Below are 16,788 nucleotides of genomic sequence, written 5' to 3' on the forward strand. Positions count from 1 at the left end.
AGAACTGGAAGCTGAGCTCAAGCCTTGGTTGGGCATACCATCGCACCATTTGATGTCCAACGTGACAGGCCCACGCTACACCTGCCTAGACCTCTGCCTATCAGTGGTAAGTGCCCCTCACAGAGATCCCTGCTACTCAGTGTCCCTGAAGAAGGCACATGGGGACCTTTCACTATTATACCAGTGGTATAATACCACGTGGGTGTTCCCTCAAGATCGCCATTCACCCTCACATGAGCATCAAGTCTGAACCTGTATCCCCAATCCACGAGCACAGCCCTGTACCTCTCCCACCAGCATTTTCTCTGCCACCCCCACCTCCTTTTTTTTGTCCTAAAAATTTACTTATCACTTGAGATACCTGGAGACATTTTGTGATGTCACAAAGGAAGGGAAGGAGTACTTCCCTAGAGATCAGTTTGCACAATGCTGAATAAAGGGCCAGTTTTCAATAAAATAGTACCTAAAAAGTTGGCAAGATTGGCAGATTGTGCCTGGCTGTCTCATGTGATAAATGGGGTGGGGGGGCAGATTTTAATACCTGTATTTAGCCAGGGGTAGAGTGGCATCCCTCCCTCCCGCTATGAACTCAGTTCTAGGCAGCTCCAGAGTAGATGATCAAATCAAGAAGCAGAAGCATCTCAAAGAATGGGAAGTTGGCTTGATCACTTGTTGATCAAAGTTACTTCTCAGGGAAATAGAAACAAAGGGACTGGAAGGAGGGATTTCCCTTAACACCTACCCATGTTGTCTCAATTACTGTTACATTTCCTACAGGTCCTCAGGAGGTAGCCACTGGTTGGGAAGGTGGGCAGGAAATAGAGTTTGGGAAGCCATGAATTCTTGCCAAAGCTGAGGAGCATGGGTTGTGTGGGTGTGGTCATTTAAATCCTTGAAAAGGAGCCCAAGAACCTGAAATGGGTTGTCTGAGGCCCAGAAAGTGGTGAGGAGGATCTCTCCACTGGGAGCATAGGACAAATACTGTCAAGATGTCTCTTGTCCTCAGTGGATACTTAGCATTTTTCTAGTCCCAGAAAGTTCTTAGGAGTTTCTCACTATGCACATAGAAAGAGATGGATATTATGCAGTGAGACAGACAGAAAAAAGCACTTTCTTTCTAGGCACTGGCAACCTTCCCTTCTGGGAGTGGCCGACAGGGAGGAGCTTGAGGTCTGGCTTGGGGATGGAGGTTAAAATCAAGAGAAGAGGAGGCTGTGCAGTGACCTTATTAGGCCCACACAGCTCAGATGAGAGCATCTTTCTCATGCCAACTTATCCCTATGAATAAATAACATTAATTAAATAAAGGGGACTAAAAAGAGCAGCCAGAGTCATAGTCTCCAGATCAGATTCTTACCCTCTCAGACATATGCACACACGAGCATACACACACACACACACACACACACACACACACCACACACACACACACACACACACTGAAGGGGTGATGCGATAATCCAGGATTGGCTGCCCCATCCCAGGAACCTGTGGGATGGGCAGCCTGACTGAAGGTTGCCACCCATGGTCTAGCACTGTGGTGGGGCACAGAGTGGTGGAGGCCAGCAAGGCATGTGTGGTGGAGAGTGGTGGTTAGTGAGGACTTTGAGGCTGCTGGTGGTGGTGTTGAGGACTCTGGCACCAGGATCTGGACTTTTAGATTTTAGATATGGAAGGTTTTTTCAGAAAGCTGTCCAAATGCGTGAAACTCTCCATGTGTAGTACATGGAGGTCTTGTTTTACTGCTCCTCCTCACAGCCTGGCAAAGCCTGTTCACAATCATGCTCTTCTTTTTAGGGGAGATGAAGTTCTCTAAGGTACTTGAGCTTCAGTTCCTGGATGTGCTCATTCTGTGCCTCCTCCAGATCCTGCCACGTGCAGATGTACTCATCATCCTGGTCCTGGATCTCTGCCTTCACCTGAAGCTTGGCATAGAGCTTCTGCTTTCTTGGTTATGATTTCCACCATCTGCTGCAGGGATGGAACATGGAGGTGTCCTAGCGCTCCTTGGTCTCCTTGTCTCAGATCATCATCTCCTGCTGCATTTCCTGCTCGTGGCATTTTTGCTCAACAATCTCCTGAGTCTTCAGTTCCAACAGCAGTTTTCTGTTGCTTTTTGGTGTGATCCATGATGTTCTTGTCCTCGATGAGCAGCTTACTCTCCATGGCTTTGTACTTGGCTCTGAGCAGCTCTGTGCCTGCTGTTTCTGCTGCATATCTTCCAGGATCTTCTCCTCTGCCAGCAGATTTTACTTCTCCTCATTCACCCAGATGCAGACAACCTGGATGGCCACCTTCTCCTCCTCCAGCCACTCCTTCTGTTCCTGCAGGTAATTTTCCATGTTCTTATCCAAGGCTGACTCCAGGATAGACTGGGGTGGGTGGTGGTGGTTGTCATCCTCCTCTTTGGTTACCCAGGTTTCAATCACTGGCCATTCATGGTACTCTGCCAGGCTGACACAGCCTTCTTTTTGCTGCTGCTCTTCTTCCAGAGTCACTTTGCCAGCAACCCCTTTTTCTCCAGCTGGGTCTTCAGGTGAACAGTCTCCTCCTGGAATTCCTGCATCAGTGTGTCCTTGGGGTATTCATTTACTTGGGGATTTTTCTTGATATTCTTGGCTTGATTGGTAAAGTGCAGGACAGAAAGGCTCTTAAAGTAGCCATAAGACCACACCCAGTGTGGCCACTATGATGGCTTGGCATTCCTTTCCAAAAAGTCTGGAGCAGCCAAGTGAGCTTGGAGTCCTGGTAGGGGATGTGGGTACTCCTGTTGCTCACCAGTGGTTATGTTGCCAAGGCAGACAGTGAGAGGTTGATTTTGGAGACTTTAGGCTTCTCTCTACCACTACCGCTACCTCCACCACCACCACTACCTGTGGACTGTGTGGCTGTCCTTCTAGCCATATCGGGGCCTGCTTTGTTCTGCATCTCACTGCCAGCCAGGTTGATATTGCCCAAATGAATGTGTTCCTGACCATCAAAGCCATGCACACTCCATGGTGATGATGAAGATGGCATCGGGTGGGAACTGACCTCATTCATATGTGTGTTACCCACCATCTGGGTCTGGTTCCCTGGAGTTGTGGCATGCTAGATCTCCTTGATGTTCTTTGTGGTGAAGGCAAAGAGGTCCTTGATTTAGATGCCTATCAGTGTTCTCCTTCAGCTCTGGCCTCTTGCTGGGCTCTTGGGAGAACAGGTTTGAAACTTCTGGTAGATTCGCATGTAGGAGTCATGGGCCAGGCACGTTGGTTCTAAGAGCATAAGGTATGGGTAAAAATGTGCTCAAAGGCATTGGGGATGACTCTGCACAGTTCAGGCTCCACCCAGGTCCCCTGCTTGGTGTCAGTCTTGCCAGCGCTCATATGACAGTAGGCAAACACCATGCCATTGAAACCCTGAAGAGTTGCGTCTACCAGGGGCCTCATGGTTTCAACATATATAAATCTGTCTGTTTGGAAGTGACATCATATATAGTATCAAAGCTAAAAGTGTTGGGCAACTTCCCCATGGTAGAATCGGGGATTTTCAGGGTCACCTGTCTCAGTTTCACATCAGTGATCAGGATCTGCTCATGAAAAAACAGCCTATTCTTTCTGGCTAAGGGGGTAGCACTGGGCTACCAAATTCAGGGCCTCACTGGCTTTGAGTTTACTGGACATCTTCTGCTCTGTTCTTCCTGCCCGCAGCCCACTTCAAAGCCTCTGCTGTCCTCTCTAGGTCTAGATTAATAAGGCCTGCCCAGTCCCTAGACACTACTCTTCATTCTGCATGCAGCCTTCTAGGGTGGGGATGCTGGGAGGTGGCTCTGCCATTGCTGTGATTTGGGCCTCCACAGTTCTCTGGTCCTTGCTTCACCAGCTAGGGAGGGAGAATTAGACAGAATTCCTGGGCAGCAGTGGGAACCGTGCCTGCTGAATAATAGTGCTGGAACCTACTCCATGTTGGGGCAGAGGGAACACTGCCATAATCAGCTATAGCAACAGTAGGATAAGGGAAGAGGAAAATGGGATGTGAGTAGGCAGCCAAAATGTCTTCTCCTCCTCCTCTCAGGATCCATGGCAGGGACTGCTGGTCCTGGAAAGCCAGAGGTTCCAGTACTCTTGAGGGCAGGGGCTCACTTGGAATCCTGTCCCCAAGCTGGGATATCCCTAAGATTTTTTTTAAATTTAAATTCAATTAGCCAACATATAGTACATTATTAGTTTTTGATGTAGGGTTCATTGATTCATTAGTTGGGTATAACACCCAGTACCCATCACATCATGTGCCCTCCTTAATGCCATCATCTAAGATCTTTTAAGGAAGTTCAGTGTGCTTTAAGAAAACACAGAAAGACAGTACAACAGAATCAGAAAAAGCACTACACAGACAAAAGAGAAGTTCAGCAGAGATAGAAATTGTAAAAGAACCACACAGATTTCTAAAGCTGAAGAATACAAGGAATGAACTGAGAAATGCAATAGAAAGCATCAACAGTAGAATGGATCAAGCAAAAGAAACAATATGTGAATTGGAAGACAGGACCTTTGAGATTAACCGGTCAGAGGAGAATAAAAAAAAATGAAAAAAAAGTGAAGAAAGGTGATCTATGGTATACCACCAAAAGAAACAATCTGTGAATTACTAAAATCCCAGAAGAAGAGAGAAAATGGAGCAGAAAGCTCATTTAAAGAAATAATGTCTAAGAACTTCCCAAATCTGGGGAGAGATTTGGACATTCAATTTCATGAAGCTCATAGGTCCCCAAACAAACTTGACTTAAAGAAATATTTTTCAAGACACACTATAATATAATTGTCAAATATCAAGGAGAAAGAAAGAATCTTAGGAGCAGCAAGAGAAAAGAAACATGTAGCTTACAAAGTAATCAACATAAGGCTATCAGCAATTTCTCAGCAGAAACTTTACAGACCAGGAGGAAATGGGATGATATATTCAAAGTGTGAAAGAAAAAAACTGCTGACCAAGAATACTATATCTAGCAAAGTTGAGCTTTAGAAAGGAAGGAGAGGGCGCCTGGGTGGCTCAGTTGGTTGGGCGACTGCCTTCAGCTCGGGTCGTGATCCTGGAGTCCCGGGATCGAGTCCCGCGTCAGGCTCCCTGCTCGGCAGGGAGTCTGCTTCTCCCTCTGACCCTCCCGACCCTCCCCCCTCTCATGTGCTCTCTCTCTCTCTCTCTCTCTCAAATAAATAAATAAAATCTTAGAAAAAAAAAAAAAAAAGAAAGGAAGGAGAGATAAAGACAAAAGCTGAGGAATTTCATCATTGCTGGAGACCTATCTTACAAGAAATGCTGAAAGAAGTTCTTCATTCTGAAATGAAAGGATGCAAATTAGCAACACAAAACATCTGAAAATACACAACACATTGATAAAGGTTAAATATAGAGTCAAATTCAGCATACACTAATACTGTAATGTAGTGGTATATTAACCACTTAACTGTAGTATAAAGGTTAAAGGACAAAATTATTAAAAATAAGTATAGCTACTAGAATTTGTTAATGCATACACAACATAAAAAGAGGTAGGTTATGAAAATCAAAACCATAAAGGGGGGAGTAAAAAGGGAAAGTTTTTGTATGCAATCAAAGTTGAGTTGTTAACATAAAATTGTTATATCTATAAGACTTTTTATGTAAGCCTCATGGTAACCACAAAGCAAAAACCTATAGTCAACACATAAAAGAAAGAGAAAAGAATCAAAGCATACCACTACAGAAATTCAGCAATTCACAACGAAGGCCAGCAAGAGGGAAGAAAGGAACAAGAAAATTACAAAACAGCTAGAAGACACTTAGTAAGTCCTTACTTGTCAATAATCACTCTAAATGCACATGGATTGACTTCTCCAATCAGAAGGCATAGGTTGGCATAGTACATTATGACCACTTTGAGGCCATGGAAATGGTGTGAATACAGGAATAATTGAATTATTAGATCAAACATTCAATATACCACAGTCTACCCTCTTCATTTTGATTATTCATGTCATTCCACATGTAAAACACACTCATCTCCATTCTAGGACAACTATATTTCTTATACAATCATGGCATCAGGTTTGAAATATAAAGTATTGTGATTTACTTCAGATCTGAGTGCAGTTCTCTTACTCCATAGACCTATAGAATAAAAATCTAATTATCTGTACTGTCCATACTATATATAAAATGGATGTGCAGGGAAAGAATACACAGTACACACTCTCATTTTAAAAAGGAACAAAGACTCCTAACAGTCACTAGTCTATATTGATTTTAAAACACTGGGCAAATTGTTAACAGGTACTCAAAACTCTTGGGTACTGGATAATACTTGTTTAGGCATTTAATTCTAATTCCTCACATTGTTTCCCATATCCACTGTTTTCCAAGGCTTTTGCTTCACATAATGAAAAAGATCTTCCATTTCTATCTTACGTGGCCACTTCTGAGGAGTGCCTTGGGACACAGACCCTTTATGGTGGCCTGCCAACTTTGCCAGCCTACTTCCTGTGAGCTGAAATTTTGGTGCCCAGTTCTAAACATTTGTTTTGGGTCTAGATTGACATTGTTTTGCTCATATAGCCCTTTCTGAAACTTTGTTGAATTTTATGTGTCTGAGGACATCCAATTCTGTGCCAAAAACCATATTCACAATTATTTTTTTGAAATACGTCTTTCTTGTTGGACTTAATTGTTGGTACTTTAATAATATTAGGCAGTTTGGGGACTTAATCTTTCTTGGAAGGCCCATTGTCCCTCTACAAAAAAAAAAAAAAAAAAAGCTCATTCTCCTTGGCTAGTATCTAGCCAAAGTATGTTACTATCATAGTGTTGGCAGAGGGATGGAAAGGTAAGCGATCAAAGTAAGTCACTAGAACAATCATGTCAAGAACTTTACACTCATGATGAAGCCATGAAAAGGATTGGGATGTCATAACAGCTAAAGAAATGGTACCAGTAAGTACATACCATAATATCCAAAAAATTCAGTAACTTTCCAACTTTTTAATTATTTTGAATCCTTTATGAGTACTTTAAAATTTTACATTAAAAACCTTATAAGGTTTAATTTGAAGGGGAGAGATTTCTCCCTAGATATTTCAAATTGTTGCTTTTTTTTTTTTTTTTTTTTTTGGTGCAAAAAGGTGGTTTTATTAAATCACAGGGACAGGACAGAAAGAGCTGCTGCCCTGGGATTGTGAGGAGCAACTGACTGTATACTTTGGGGTTGGGCAAAGTAAAGACAAAGGGAAGTTCCAAAAGGATTTTCATATGCAACTTGTTGCTATTTTAATGGAATTTTCTTTTGCTCTCTTCTACCCAGTAGAAATGAAAATTGCTGATTTCCATTATTAACATGACTTATATTGCCTTTTATACTGCCTCTAAGAGTTTCCTCTTTTTGTAATAATTTTCAGTTCCTTGTCTTGGGTGTTCCAATCATATCTTCTATAGAGGATGCTCTGTGGTGGACATTAATATGAGAGACAAAGATCTTCACACTTTATGCCAATTCTTATTGCTTCAGTTACATACTTCTTCCCCAGATCTCCTTGAATGCAGTATTTTAATTTTGCTTCTTCCATGCTCCTGGCCACATAGTTAAATCATTTTCCAATTTTCATGAATCCAAGTATGATGATTAATTTAGTCAACTTGACTGGGTCACAGGGTGTCCAGATATTTAGTTAAACATTATTCTTCATGGGTCTGGATGAAATTAACGTTTGAATAATTAGACTGAATAAAGCAGATTGCTCTCTTCAATGTTGTTGGGCCTCATCCAATCCAGTGAAGGCCTGAATAGAACAAAATGGTGGAGTAAAGAATAATTTGCTCTATTGCCTGTCTTTGAGACTGGATATTGGTCTTTTCCTGCCTTTGGACTCATTACAGACTAGAATATATAGCTTCGACTCTCCTGGTTCTCAAGCCTTTGAACTGGAACTATAATTTTCACTATGCTGGATCTGCAGCTTGTAATTGCAGATCTTGAAACTATTCAGTCTTTATAACCATGTGAGATAAATCCTTATAACAAATATCTTTATATCTGTATATCACCAATATGTATGTACACATCACTATGCATATATATCACTATATGTAGACGTAAAATTATGTAAGGATAGGGTAATTGTGGAACCTGTAAAAGGGGACCAAAATTATGAGTTATACACTAAGCTCTAAACCAAATATTTTCTAATATTGATACAGATCCAATTTTAAAAATGTTCAGTAATGGAAATATATAACCACATACAAGATTATAGACATTTAAAATTAGAAAATTATGTGAAACATTTCCGATTATATATTTAGAAAAAGTAATCATAGTATAATAGCATAAATACTTTAGACACAATTTTTCAGGTAATAAAAGGTACAGGAAAGATAATATCCTTTATGCATGCTAAGATGTTTAAAGATAAGGGTTATACCTGTAGAACAAATAGAAAGAACAGTATTAAAAGTTACCATTCTCATGGCTGGGCTATGTTCACTGATCATTGGTGGTTCTAGAGCAACTATTTCGGGTACTGTGTCCTGGATAATGTTGTACTGAAATCTTCCACAGCTGCTAAATATTAATAAGTATTCAAAATATATTTTTGTCTCAACTAACTATATCTCATGTTATGTAGATATCTGCCAAGGATTTGTGTAGTTTGGAATTACCTTATTAATAATAAGAGGCAAGAGTTTAAAAATGAATTTAAAAACTTACTCCATGAGGGGTGCCTAGGTGGCAGAATCGGTTAAGTGTCCAGCTCTTGGTTTTGGCTAAGGTCCTCATCTTAGGGTCTTGAGATCAAGCCCCATGTTGGGCTCTGTGCTCAGCTGGGAGTTTGCTTGAGAATCTCTCTCCCTCTCCCTCTGTCCCTGCCACTTATGCACACTCTCTCTTAAATCAATCAATCAATCTTTAAAAACTTACTCCATGGGATCTACTATAACGAGATCAGGACTAAGACCTAAAACCTAAGTGACAGTTTTGAAGGACGGCCAAATGAACAGAGAAAGCATTGTCACTGTTTATAGAAACTGTGAAGCATACTGGAAAATAATAATTTCAATAAAATTATTACTGACTTGTTTAGTGTTTTTCTGATATGTAAGCCCTTCCATTTTGTTCACAAATATTTTTGTCATTTAGAGTTTTGTCCTTGAACAAAATCCATTGAGAACATCTATTCTAGAAATTTGAGTCAATTAAATTTTAAATGGTGAATGCCTTATAGCTAGAGTTAATAGCATTTCTTTTGTTTTCTTTTTTTTTATTATGTTATGTTAGTCACCATACAATACATCATGAGTTTGTGATGTAGTGTTCCATGATTCATTGTTTGCATATAACGCCCAGTGCTCCATGAAATACATGCCCTCCTTAATACTCATCACCGGGCTAACCCATCCCCCCACTCCCCTCCCCTCTAAAACCCTGTTTGTTTCTCAGAGTCCATAGTCTCTCATGGTTCATCTCATTCATGGTTCATCTGATTTCCCCCTCTTCATTTTTCCCTTCCTTCTCCTAATGTCCTCCATGCTATTCCTTATGTTCCACAAATAATTGAAACCATATGATAATTGACTTTCTCTACTTGACTTATTTCACATACTGCATAATTTGAAAGTTACTTAAAATTTTTGAGTAACAGTGAAAATTAGAATGTTACCTTGTAGATGGAGATATAGGGAACCCATTCACTGTTATTCAAAAATTTTAAATAACTTTCAAATTATGCAGTATAGAATGCAAGCTATAAAAATTCTCACTGACTACTTTGTAGAGATTTCCTTCACATTATTTGAGAAGTACAAAAGTAAAAATTGTACATCAGATCAGATGCTTAGTTAGTTTGTATGTGACTTTGTCTTTCTGGGGCTATCTATAAAATTACTTTTTGTTTTGTTTTGTTCCAGTTGTCAAGTTAGATTACACCAAAAATCAGATTTAAGTTAAAACTTAAAAACACATCTTCTTTTGTATTGTAAAATATATTTAGATCACTTATAGAAATTTCTTCTTTTTAAACTTGATCAAATAAAGTAAGTTAATTTTTTTAACTTGAGAGAATAAAAAGCTTAGATTAAGCATTACCTTTTCATGTTTTATTAATTTTCTGGGTAAAGATTTATAACAGCCAAGAAAAAGTTGTAAGGGCAGGAACTGAAAGTAGTATGGTGAATTTAATAAGAGTATTACCTCAAGTCAAATGAAAAGAAGAAATAATTTCCCTTGATTTGCTTTGCATACTTACCTGTTTGCAATTTCCATTCATTTATTAATGTCAGATATATTTATTAAAAACCAATTCATGCATTTTGTTTTCCTCCTAATGTAAGATCCTTGATTAAGAAATGAGAATGGCTTATGTTAGCCAAAAGTGTCATTTGTATGGATTGGATGGATGCATGGACACTTTTTGAGTTATACAAATATTTTCTATAATTTTGAATATTATCTTCAAGGCTGATGTAAGAAAATTTATTTCTCCCATCTCTAACTCAAATCATTTGGTCTTACTTTGACCATAAATCATATAATAGTATGTGTGATTTACAGATAACTCTGTTGTAAGTTATTATTTTTACATAGATTTATCTTCCAGATAACTATATACTTATCTTCCAGATAAAATATATTTAATTTAATACTGACTTTATTTTAATTATATGACTTAATTCAAAAAATATTAATTTTAATTATTAAAAGTGATGTTGGTCATTATGTAACTTTCATAGATATTATGCCTTAAATACATGGGGATGATCAGCAGAACTGTGAAAAAGATTTTGCTAGCCTGTGAACATCAAGGAATTATAAATGGTATTTGGCATTGTATATGCTTGCTAGATTGTTATTTGTGTTCCAAGCCACAAGTTACTTGTCAACCATCATATATGATGTGTAATTAACAGAGCAAATGAACAGACCTATGTGGCATAATGTCACAGTATCTTAAAATATACGTGAATGTTTAATATATAGACCATAAATGTTTTTGTAGGAATGAGCAAGTTGCACTTTCATTTTTGACACTTTTTTAAAAGAAATATGTTAATATTTCATACTTTGGGAATTTCCCACTAAACTTGAGCTATCTACCTGCTGTAATTATGCAAACTAGGAGTTTACATATTTTTAGCTATGATGTGATATTTTGAACATCTTCTGACCTGGTACACATGCAGGGCATCATTATCCCCTTTATTGTAGGGTAATCTCAGAAGGGTAAAAATTCTGGATAAGTATTTTAGAATAACAATATGGGATTCCTGATAGGTCGTAAAATACCCAGTATAATTATGAGAACCAGAAAAAATTGTATTACTAAACCTATTTTTAAGGAAGATTCAGATGTGCTTTCTCTAAATGGCTGGAGTTCAGGGCTGTTTGGATTAATATGCGTTATACATACTCTTCAGATTAAGCTAAACAGCCTGGGAAACGGATGACCAATGAACCACTTTATCTGTACTCTGCAGGTACCTTGAGTAGTTTCCCACCTGCAACATAATTAATTCTATTTTGATATAGGCAGTGCTACAGTAGCTAAAATCATTTTCACTTTTCCCCAGAATATCCCACAGAGAAATGCAAGGTAATACAGCCTATTTTAAAACAATATTGTTTCCCTGAATTTAAGCAGTAAAATGTAACCATAATTCAGGAACAGCTCATGTATCCTTCAATAGAAAAAGGAACAATTGCTGTCCATGTTCGAGGAACAGGAACAAAATTAAGTAGACATCATGAGTGTCCCTCAATATTTTATTGATATTGCTTTGATGATTTTCTAAATTAAAATTACTTATTCAAAAATGTTTGGATTCTTATAATATGTTTTGATTTGATTTTGATTTTTTTCTACACATTTAAGTGGAATATGGGTTGAAAATAGATGGAAAAATGTATCTTGGCATTAATGATTTAAACATTGGAGGGAAATACATGTTCACATGCATTTATATTCATATATGTGTATATACATATGCAAGTATTTTACATGTATTCAGATTTGATTTGAGTAATTTGGAATTTCATTTCGTTTTTAAAAGTACAATTAGGGAATGGACCCACAAAGACATCCAGACTAAAATCCCTAGAATTTATGAATATGTTCTATGGCAAAGGATTTTACAGTTGCCATTAGGGAGATGATCTCATATTATCTCACTGGGTCCAATCTAACCACACAGTCCCTAAAGACAGAGAACCTTCCAAAAGTGAAGTGAGAGAGATGAGGTAGCAAGAAAAGTCAGAGATATCCAAAGCACAAGAGGGGCTTGATGCACTGTTGTTGGAGGGGCAACATGGAAAGCATGACAAAGAATGCAGACAACATCTAGGAGCAAAGGAAGTGAGACTGACAGCTGGTGAGAAAATAGAGACCTCAGTTTCTACAATAACAGGCACATGGAATCAGCTAACAACTTGAAAGCCAACAATCAGAGCCTCCAATAAAGAAGGCGGCCCTGTCAACACCTTGATTTCAGGTTTATGATAGCTTACCCTAACTTCTGACCTACAAAATATGTGAGATAATAAATCTGTGTTGTTTTATGCCACTAAATTTGTGGTCATTTGTTACTTCAGCAATAAAAATCTAATACACTATGTTTTAACCTGACAGTTGGACAGAGCTATACTTTTATACTAGTCTCTTTTATTTAGCTAATTTTTACATTAGTTACTCATCACTGTGGTAGTATATTTCATGTGATAATACTTACCTGTAGGAATATGACCCAAATGTAAAACCATCCATAGTCACTATTGTTTCTACCTTTTTTAGTACCCCCATAGTAGCTCCTGTACTGGACCATTACAGGTGGCTGCATCTCTACACCCCTTTGCCTAACTATCTCGATCATGTTCTGGCAAATCTATATATATATATTTTTTTAGGATGAGTTGAAGACTAACCCTCCCACCCTCTCCCCTACCCAACAATAACAATGACACAGAAATAAACATAAACAAGAATAAAGAAATGCATGCATTTTTATTTTTTTTAAAGATTTTTATTTATTTATTTGACAGAGAGACAGAGTGAGAGAGGGAACACAAGCAGGGGGAGTGGGAGAGGAAGAAGCAGGCTTCCCACTGAGCAGGGAGTCTGACGCAGGGCTCGATCCCAGGACCCTGGGATCATAACCTGAGCCAAAGGCAGATGCTTAATGACTGAGCCACCCAGATGCCCCAAGAAATGCATGCATTTTTAAATTTTACCTCAATGACAGTTCAAATACAAGACTGTTCGAATTATTCTATTAATAGAGCTCCCAGGCTTAGTTCTTTTTGAGAATATGTGTGTTGGATAAAGCCCAACCTTGGTTTGGGACATGTGATTTCCACATGTGGTGATTTCCATATGTGATAGAATTTCTAGGTCCCAGAATTTGTTTCTAATTTCTCTGTTCAGATATGGTTATTTGATATACATCTGTTAGGATAGTTGTCTGTCTTGCCCCAGAAGAAGAAAATTATTGCCTATCTTCCATCCAAAGCTGCAGTCCCTCATTGTAGGTTCATATCATGTGGCAGCCATAGAAGTGTGCTTTTCAAATAATTGGTAAAGAGAACCAGCTGTGCATTGCGAAACTGGCTCACAGTCTCCAGCTTTGATTGCCTGTAGATTGTACTTCAGCTTGCCAGTCTTGACCTTCTAGAAAGTCCTCATCAGTGACTGAGCACCATGGAGGTACAAGAACTTGCTGTTGTGGTCAGTTCAGGACTCCGCTGTGGAGTTGTACTATGCTTCGAGGCTCTTTTTACCCAATGTTCCTTCCCCCAGCCCCCTTCTTTCAGAGATATAGGACCTGTATTACAGTCTGAAGGCTTTTCTTGCCTATTCTTTCTCCCTCCCCCTTTTAACTTTCATAGGCATTATCCCTCAATAAATCTGTATTTCTAATTCCACCTTAGTATCTGCTGCCCAGGGGATCTATCTAACACATAAGATTAGTTTTCTGTGACTTTGAAGATATGTGCTTTTCTTGGACTAATTTTTTCTCTTTGTTATGTGGCTTAATTTGATCATTTGTAAGATACTGCTATGTCCTGACTGTGTCCCCTCAAAATTCATATACTAAAATCTAATCCTCAAGTTGATGGTATTGGGAGGTAGGAGATGATTAGAGCCCTTATAAAAAAAAAAAGGCCCACAAAGCTCCCTTACCCCTTATACCGTGTGACAACACAGTGTGAAGGTACTGTGAAACAGAAAGTAAGCTCTTTCTACAAACGGAATGTGCTAGCACTTTGATCTTGTACTTCCTAGCCTCCATAGCTGTTGTATATAAGCCAGCCAGTGTATGGTATTTTGCCTGAACTAAAACAGAGGAATATTTCAGGATTTATTTTTTTTGGGGGGGGGGTGAGTTAAAAGTATGCATGTAATGGTCAGCATTAATCTGTGTAAATATATTTTTTTCTTCAGGATTTATATATCCATTTAACCCATGCTTGCTGAGCACCTATTATAGGTTATAGTCTGTTCTAATGCTGGGATATGGCAATGGACAGTATAGACAGAAACTTTGCTTTTATTGGATTTATTCTGCTGAGTGGAAACTGTAAATAAACTTAAAAATAAAATATATTCTATTTAGATGCTTTGAGGTAAGATAGAGAAAAATAAAGATAGAGATTTGAGTGGGTCCAGAATGTTTTCTTATCCTCCATAAGGTCATAGGCAGTGAATTCAGAGGTTCAGAGATAACTTGAGAGTTGTGCAGTTATGTTTTAGAATTGATATAAACAAAGCTAAAAGATATTAGTAATGATGATCACAAATAAAATAGTAGCCATGGTGTTGCTAGTGTTGTAAATAGAAAGGAGTGATAGTCTAGACAGAAGTACACAGATTAAGTAATCCAGTATGAGTCTATGCTTTCCATATATTCACATCTTAAAGAATCTCAAAATTACTTTTGTTTGTTCATGACATTATAATGATGCAGGGCTTTTTAAAACCAACATTTAAATTTGATGTATGATGATAAACACAGATAGTCTGTATTTCTTCTTTAGCTATTATCTGTATGTCTCTTCATTAAACTGAATTTTTCCAAACTTCTACATTTGTAAAGTTCTAATTCTGACATGCTTGGCAATTTTTGCTGTTTTTGATCATATTACCATGTATCCAAGTGGTAATATCTAAATGCTTGGTAATCTTATTTCAATGGTGCTTCAGAATTTAAAATTTTTGGAGACATATTAAGCCTCATTAAGCATTCATATTTAATTAAAAAGCAAATATGTGATAACATCAAAACAAAGAAATGAATTCAGATGACAGATGGAGTAGCATGTAAATTCTATGAATTAATAAATTAGCAAAAACAGAAAATTCACATCTTACACCTCTACCTGGAACATTTCTTTTGGCACCAAATGTAGGATACATTTGGATTTCATCAATATTAAAATATGTAAAATGCATGTTTATATTGCCTCTATATAAGGTTAAAATCATCACTTCAATTCGCATTTGGGCCTAATCATGCTAGTAGCACATGTGTCCTAAAAAGCAGAGGCCATTTTCCTTTTAAGCATGACTTTATCACATCAGTTGCTTTTTAATGATTAATTGCAGAATCCATGTGCATGTACTTGCAATAGGTTGGATCCATCTTAGACTACTTTTCATTCCTCTTTGTGTCTGAGGAGAACAGTGTTGGAGGACTGACATTACCTGACCTTAACATTTACTATAAAGCTACAGTAATCAGGACAGTATGTTGGTAAAAGAGTAGACAGATCACTGGAATAGAATGGAGAACCCCAAAATAGACCCACATAAATATAGTCAACTGATATGTGACAAAAGAGCAAAGGCAACACAATGGAGCAAAGATTGTCTCTGCAACGAGTGGCTCTGGAAAAATAGGACATATGCATGCAAAAGGATGAATCTGAACACAAGTCTTACACCCCTCACAAAAATTAAATCTTAGTGCTCACTTTGGTAGCACATGTACTAAAACTGGAAGGATACAGAGATGATTAGCATGGCTCCTGTGCAAGAATGGCATGCAAATTTGTGAAGTGTTCCACATTTTTGGAAACAACAGATGTTGGTGAGGATGTGGAGAAAGGGGAACCTTCTTGCACTGTTGGTGGAAATGTAAACTGGTGCAGCCACTCTGGAAAACAGTGTGGAAGCTCCTGAGGACGTTAAAAATAGAGCTACCCTATGACCCAGCAATTGCACTACTAGGTATTTATCCAAAGGATAAAAAAATTCTGATTCAAAGGGGCACATGCTCCCCAATGTTTATAGCATCATTATCAACAATAGCCAAATTGTGGAAAGAGGCCAAATGTCCATTGACTGATGAGAGGATAAAGAAGAGGTAGTGTGTGTACCTCACACACACACACACAGGAATATTACTCAGCCATCAAAAAGAATGAAATCTTGCCTTTTGCAACAATGTGGATAGAGCTAGAGTGTATTATGGTAAGTAAAATAAGTCAGTCAGAGAAAGGCAAGTACCATATGATTTTACTCATATGTGGAATTTAAGAAACAAAACAGATGAACATAGGGAAAATGGAAAAAAAATAAAAAAGGAGAGAGGGAGGCATCCCATGAGAGACTCTTAACTATAGAGAACAGAGGGTTGCTGGAGGGGAGGTGGGTGGGGATGAGCTAAATGGGTGATGGGTATTAAGGAGGGCACATTTTATTTTATTTTGTTATTTTATTTTATTTATTTTATTTTGTTATGTTTTGTTATGTTATGTTAGTCACCATACATTACATCATTAGTTTTTGATGTAGT

General features: G+C 38.2%; 1 non-coding gene and 1 pseudogene across 1 annotated transcript; one reads left to right on the forward strand and one right to left on the reverse strand.

The window, feature by feature from the left end:
* Positions 1-1,663: 1,663 nt before the first annotated feature.
* Positions 1,664-3,662, reverse strand: LOC116628956 (annotated as a pseudogene).
* Positions 3,663-15,956: 12,294 nt separating this feature from the next.
* On the forward strand, positions 15,957-16,063 carry LOC116630316. The gene has a single exon (XR_004298919.1). It is a non-coding gene; the product is annotated as a U6 spliceosomal RNA (small nuclear RNA).
* The last annotated feature ends 725 nt before the right edge of the window (positions 16,064-16,788 follow it).

The sequence above is a fragment of the Phoca vitulina genome, unplaced genomic scaffold (genome assembly GCF_004348235.1).
Source record: "Phoca vitulina isolate PV1807 unplaced genomic scaffold, GSC_HSeal_1.0 scaffold3, whole genome shotgun sequence".
NCBI lineage: Eukaryota > Metazoa > Chordata > Mammalia > Carnivora > Phocidae > Phoca > Phoca vitulina.